Source organism: Procambarus clarkii, chromosome 57, assembly GCF_040958095.1.
Source record: "Procambarus clarkii isolate CNS0578487 chromosome 57, FALCON_Pclarkii_2.0, whole genome shotgun sequence".
NCBI classification, from domain to species: Eukaryota; Metazoa; Arthropoda; class Malacostraca; order Decapoda; family Cambaridae; genus Procambarus; species Procambarus clarkii.
Genome location: NC_091206.1, coordinates 29611788 through 29618881, shown reverse-complemented (window position 1 = coordinate 29618881; position 7094 = coordinate 29611788). Strand labels below are relative to the sequence as shown.

Sequence of the window (7094 nt, the reverse complement as noted above, 5' to 3'; positions counted from 1 at the left end):
TATGTTTGTAAATCAACTATGTATGTATGAAAAAAAATTACTAATACGTTCGGCGAATGACTTTGACTTCAACTTCACTTTGACTTCGTTCATGTCATCGTATTTTCCGTAATATATAAAGGTTATGACAATGCAATTATATTATTGTGTGCAAATAAGTTTGAAATTTCATGTACCCTAAAAATATTAAAATAAAGAATAAGAATAATTAAATAATTGTTGTAGTAAATTGTCACACGTTCATCATACGCAAACGAACACACAGTTTGGAGCGTCAGTACAAGACCGCCGCCATTTTAAAACACGGCTTCGAATGTAAGTAATGTTTTTCTCGTACTAACACTGTGTTATACAATAGATTTGGTCTTGAATTCACAAATTTAGTTGTTACATCTGACAGAGTATGTTAGACGGTGTAATGCTGGTCCATGTTAACGTATTTGTGGGCTTGGTTGGTTTAAATGTGGAGGCGAGGCCTGGCAGTGCTGGTGTATGTGGAGGCGAGGCGAGGCCTGGCAGTGCTGGTGTATGTGGAGGCGAGGCCTGGCTGTGCTAGTGTGTATGTGGAGGCGAGGCCTGGCTGTGCTAGTGTGTATGTGGAGGCGAGGCATGTACAACACTCCCCAATAGGAAGAAAACCCACTGGGTTCTAGGCTAGGTTAGGCTTATCTGTAATAATTGAATTAAGCCTAGCAAAGCCTAGAACCTAGTTCAGTAATTTAAAAAATGTTGTAACTTGAAAAATGCCATTCAATACATTACACAATTTAAATATTTTCAGGCAATCAACACAACCCTCATGTTGGCTAACCCTCTCTCATGTTGGTCAATAATTTAATTATTTTTTTATGGAGTAATTTTTGCTGTTGAAATGTAGTCTTTTTGAGACTACATTTCAAATGTAGTGTGTGTGGAGGCGTGTATGTTAGGTATTACCTAATATACACGGTGTAATATATCTATCTGTGTGAAATAGATTAAATCCATTTATTTGATATTCAGCTAATAGTTCTGTATTTTCTACATTCATCCATGTTTTGGTAAGTGCAATAATATGTATTGTTTCATTGCAGATTAGAGATTCAAGATAGTTCTAGATTTCCGAAGTACTGAAACGCGCGCCATACAGGCTTGGTGGATCTAGGTGCAAGGTAAAATTATTTACATTTACTTTTGTATTTATGTTTTGTATTTATATGCATATATGCATTTATATGCATTATTCTATAGAATAATAGATCTCGTAATAATTTTGCAAAAATAGTGGCATTTACTATTTTTAAAAGATTATTAAAAAATTTACTGATATGGTGCATTCGGAAGGGCGAAGAGGGAGAACGGCCTGTTGACATAGCTCGGGTGCAGGGGGGGGGGGTTGTGTAAAAGCCTGGTTTGTGCCTCGGAGAGGCTATGGGATCCAGTAAGTTCAGTAGAACTTCGGTTTCAACCCTTTTACCCTGTTGTAGCTCAGTCGATTAAGGCAGTGTCTGGGATGCTCCCGGACGCAGGTTCGAATCCTCGTCACGGCCCTTGTGGATTTGTTCATTTGATGCATCACGTTATTGTGATCTGTGTGTGTAATTCTTCACTTGCTACAGCAACAGGAATGTGTGTGTATGTATTTGTGTTGTTGAATATGACCGAAAGTGTAAGATTAATGATTCTAACACAAATCGTCTGAATATTTGTTTTTCTTCACTGTCGAGAGTAGTTAAAAAAATTTACTCGAGTTTATTTTCACACTTTATTTATGGTCCTTAAGTCCCTCTCCTTAATGCTGCTGCTGTTTCTCGCATCTTTGCATCGCTTGTATGTTTGGGGGTTTGGCCTCTTGCTATATATTGATTCCATTTGTGTGTGTTTGGGTCTCAGGCCCTCTCGCAATTTCTGTTGAACAAACCCCTTTTCCTAGTTCTGCATCTCTCCTTTGGTACAAATTTTGTTGTGCTTTTATCATATATTTCACAAAACTTGACATACATTTCATTTACTTCATGTCCTATCAGCAAGTGTTTGTCAAATTCTTTAAGGAAAGTTTATCATCCTGATTGCAGATCTCTAGCGATATTATGTCAACTTCTTGTGGATTCGCAATCATTATTTAATTTACCTTTAGGTGTTCTTTCACCAGCACAGCAACACTGTACCTCTCCCAACCAGTTTAAGATAAAAACTAAGTACTAACTAATTAACTCAATGTAACCTACCTTACCCCCAAAATGACAACCCATGTCTTCTATTTTAAACAATGCTGTTTTGTTGACCAAATTGTATTTTTGTTTTTTTCTGCAATGTTTCCCCCCCCCACCACTCTACCACCACATTGAGTTTAGTAGCTCTGTGCACGTCAGGTGCTGTTTAATATACAGACCTACTCCTCCATTTGACCTAGTTTCTCTATCACATCTATATCACTTTGTGCTTTAGCCCTGGTGGAGCTTGGTCCACCAGGCTGTTGTTTGGAGTGGCCCGCAGATCCACATACAGTCTGCATATGATATACAGTCTGTTGATCAATTAAACTACAGTAGTTAGTTTTTATCATCCGAATGCACCAATATGTGTTCATTCTTCCCAGATGAAGGAACTAGGTAATATTCATCATCTGAATGCACCATCTGATGCTTTAACACTCATGATACACGAGAGGTTTAAAAAACTTTTAAAACTTTTAAAACTTTTTGACCTATGTATTTAAAAGCAATTCTAAAGTTAAAAAGTGTAGCATAGGCCCCTCGCAGAATGTTCTTAATATGATCCTCAGGTTATAGTTTTCTATCTAAAACCACCCCTAGATCTCTTTCTTGATCAGAATTCTTTATAGATCTCAGTGGCTCGATCATAGAAACTGCTCTAAATCCTTGTTGGCCTGGATTGTGGAGGTCATTGGTCTCTATAAAACTAGTAATCTGACTCCTGATCACTCTCAAATAATTTTATTATGTGGGATGTTAGTGCAACTGGTCTATAATTCTTTGCCAATGCTTGTGTTGTGTTGTGTTGTTTTGGTAGTGATGTGCAATGTGTTGTTTTGGTAGTGATTCGTCCAGTTCTGGTAGTAGTGCGGTTGTTGTGTAGTGTAGTACTTGTGTGCTTGTTAATGACTTGTATTCCAGTCTTGTGGGTATCTCCTTTCCCCTACGGGCCAACTGCTTTGTTCTTACCTAGCATTTTGCTTTGTTTGGGTATGAATGTTTGTGTGCCGTATATTTTGCAAAATTTGCCATATATCTCATTATTTACTCCTCTGCCTAGCAACAAGTCTGTCTAATTATACTCATTAACTGTTTTTCAAAGTTCCCCATAGTGTCCTTTATTGAAATCGAGTTCATGAACCGTTTCAATGTTCTTATTTTCTTCTAGATTATATCTTAAAGTATATTTAAATGTTATTGTTATTATTGTTATTAAATGTTATTGTGACATTGCATTGCAATTGAGCTATGTTGTTTACCATACCGTTCATTTCGTGAGTATAAGTATAGATGCCACACTTGTGACAGGTAAAACCATGCCTTTTTTGAAAAACAGCACCGTCTGTTGCACGTAAGAGCAACCCACACTATATTATGTTGCGATATTATTTCAATATTTCCGATTGTATTGATAATTTGAATTTTCATAGATTTCAATTTATTTTCATTTCGATTTAATAATTTTGTGTGACATTGCATTGAAATTGAGCTGTGTTGTTTACCATACTGTTCATTTCATGAGTATAGTTTATTTTTTTATTTTTTTCATTTCATTTTTTTAGCTGTTCTTATTTTTCAGTGATGGGAATATCAGATCATTTGATGTTCCCAATTTTCTGATGGAAGCATCAGACCATTATAGAATGCATCGGATGAGGTAGTTTGGAATGGTGGGGAGGACGAGAGGGGGGTATGGTGGGGAAGACGAGGGGACAGAGGAGAGGGTAATGGTGGGGAGGACGAGGGGACTGGGGAGTTGGGGATGGTGGGGACAGGGGAATGCTGGGGAGGACAAAGGGACAGGTGAATGGGAGATGGTGGGGGAGGAAGAAGGACAGGGGAGGGGAAAATGGTAAGGAGGACGATGGGACAGGGAAGTGGGAATAGTGGGGATGATGTGGGGACAGGGAAGTGGGAAGGACGAGAGGACTGTGGAATGGGGAATAGCAAAGTGAATTATAATTATATATATTAATTAATTCTTATAAATTTCCAGAAGCCTGTATCAACACCCACACTAATGCAACTGAAAGAGATGTTGAGACAAGTATTGCTGATATGTTGAAGAACGCCCCAAACAAACTCGGTGGAAACAGATACAAGGTAAAGTTTGCCAATTTGCTGTAGTCTAATTCAATTTCTTTTTAGTAATCTTCGAGAACATTTATGCTATGAATAAGATAAAATAATGTAACTGATTTTGATTTATTTACTATTTATTATTTATTTACCGTTATTAGTATAATAGATCTCGTAATAATTTTGCAAAAATAATGGCATTTACTATTTTAAAAAGCTCGGGTGCAGGGGGGGGGGTTATGTAAAAGCCTGGTTTGTGCCTCGGAGAGGCTATGGGATCCAGTAAGATCGTCCTTCCTTTCCTCCCTAGAATCTGGATGTAGCAGGTGCTCAATTGTCAAAAGTGAAAAATTGGTTTTGTCTTCCGAATGCACCATTTGTGTAAATTTGCTAATAATCTTTTAAAAATAGTAAATGCCATTATTTTTGCAAAATTATTACGAGATCTATTATACTAATAACGGTTTGATAAAATACAGTAGACTGCCTACTGGATAATAGTTCCAGTCCACCTGTAGACAGGGATCTCACATCAGCTTGTATATTATACAAGGATAAGATTTGATTTACTTTTGTATTTATATGCATATATGCATTTATATGCATTATTCTCTAGAATAATAGATCTCGTAATAATTTTGCAAAAATAGTGGCATTTACTATTTTAAAAAGCTCGGGTGCAGGGGGGGGGGGGGGTTTGTGTAAAAGCCTGGTTTGTGCCTCGGAGAGGCTATGGGATCCAGTAAGATCGTCCTTCCTTTCCTCCCTAGAATCTGGATGTAGCAGGTGCTCAATTGTCAAAAGTGAAAAATTGGTTTTGTCTTCCGAATGCACCATTTGTGTAAATTTGCTAATAATCTTTTAAAAATAGTAAATGCCATTATTTTTGCAAAATTATTACGAGATCTATTATACTAATAACGGTTTGATAAAATACAGTAGACTGCCTACTGGTTTTACCTGTAATAAGGTTTGATACAGATGATTATGATTATGGTTTTGGCATAATGGAATACATGATGAAGGAATTATCAAAATTGACATTTTTATCAGGGGATATCCTGAATATTGTCAAAATGACGGAAACCCATATGTCAAAAACACATGGAGATATACCAATCCTGGAAGACATTCTTCCATCCCCACTTGAAACTGTTGAGCAGGTGGAAAGTCTGTCACATGAGCTAAAAGTTAACAGTGAATATAAAAAGAGTATGGTAAGTGTTGCTTAATTCTTTTAGCCTGAGTATGGTAAGTGTTGCTGAATTTTTTTAGCCTTGTACATATGTCTTTTGATTAGTTTTTTTGCAGATGAAGGAAGGTGGGGTGGCACATAATTGATTGTTCAGTGTTATGTTTAAGGTACAAATAAAACAAAAGCAAAAGTTACTCAAATTCGTTGATTTTTGTAATAGTTAAGAAGGAAAATATTTTAATGCTATTTATTTAATACAGTTGGAAATTAGAAAATCTAATGTTGAGATTGAAAGATATATATTATTCTCTATTACCTTACAGCTTATGCATTATTTTAACAGGTCCAGACGCTGTCTCAAATGGGCGGTGCAAGCTGTGGAGACACAGTGAGACGAATGATGAGGAGGATAGGGACCTATGGGGTCTGGTCTCAGTATTCACTCGTTGGGCGCAAGAGGAAACGTGTCTTCAAAACCTTGGATACTGTATTTGTAATGTAATAATAAGTACGTAAATTTGACATTTTTTTGGATTATATATATGTCTGCATGTATTATGTATTATACTTGCATGCTTGTTAATGACTTGTATTCTAGTCTTGTGGGTATCTCCTTTCTCCTACGGGCCAAATGCTTTGTTCTTACCTAGCATTTTGCTTTGTTTGGGTATGAATGTTTGTGTACCTTCATTGTATATTTTGCAAAATTTGCCATATATCTCATTACTCCTCTGCCTAGCAACAAGTCTGTCTAATTATACTCAATAACTATTTTTCAAAGTTCCCCATAGTGTCCTTTATTGAAATAGAGTTCATGAACCGTTTCAATATCCTTATTTTCTTCTAGATTATATCTTAAAGTATATTTAAATGTTATTGTGACATTGCATTGCAATTGAGCTGCGTTGTTAACCATTCTGTTCATTTCATGAGTATATTTTATTTTCTATTTTTTCATATCATTTTTTTTATCTGTTTTTATTTTTCAGTGATGGGAATATCAGATCATTTGATGTTCCCATCAGAAAATTGGGAAAGTCAGATCTTTTGATGTTCCCAATTTTCAGATGGAAGCATCAGACCATCATGGAATGCATGGGATGAGGTAGTTTAGAATGGTGGGGAGGACGACAGGGGGGATGGTGGGGAAGACGAGGGAACAGAGGAGAGGGTAATGGTGGGGAGGACGAGGGGACAGGGGAATGGAGAATGCTGGGGAGGACAAAGGGGACGAGGGGACGGAGGAAGACTGGAGAACAGGGGAACACCTAAATAAAAGCCAACAATGTTATTACTCTGTGGCTTCTTGTCTCCTGACAAAAAGAATTATAATTATATATATTAATTAATTCTTATAACTTTCCAGAAGCCTGTATCAACACCCACACTAATGCAACTGAAAGAGATGTTGAGACAAGTATTGCTGATATGTTGAAGAACGCCCCAAACAAACACGGTGGAAACAGATACAAGGTAAAGTTTGCCAATTTGCTGTAGTCTAATTCAATCTCTTTTTAGTAATCTTTGTGAACATTTATGCTATGAATAAGATAAAATAATGTAATTGATTTTGACTAAATATGTAGATATATTTAATTTTCTGAGCACTAATAATGAAAGAAAAC

General features: G+C 36.6%; 1 long non-coding RNA gene across 1 annotated transcript in view; it reads left to right on the top strand.

Moving 5' to 3' along the window:
- Window positions 1–248: 248 nt before the first annotated feature.
- The window catches only part of LOC138353285 (uncharacterized), a 7324-nt gene continuing 478 nt past the window's right edge, over window positions 249–7094 (top strand). Inside the window, exons 1-5 of the long non-coding RNA XR_011223103.1 lie at window positions 249–315; window positions 1074–1151; window positions 4192–4298; window positions 5813–5977; window positions 6836–6942. This is a non-coding gene — a long non-coding RNA (uncharacterized lncRNA). The remainder of the gene's footprint in view (window positions 316–1073; window positions 1152–4191; window positions 4299–5812; window positions 5978–6835; window positions 6943–7094) is intronic.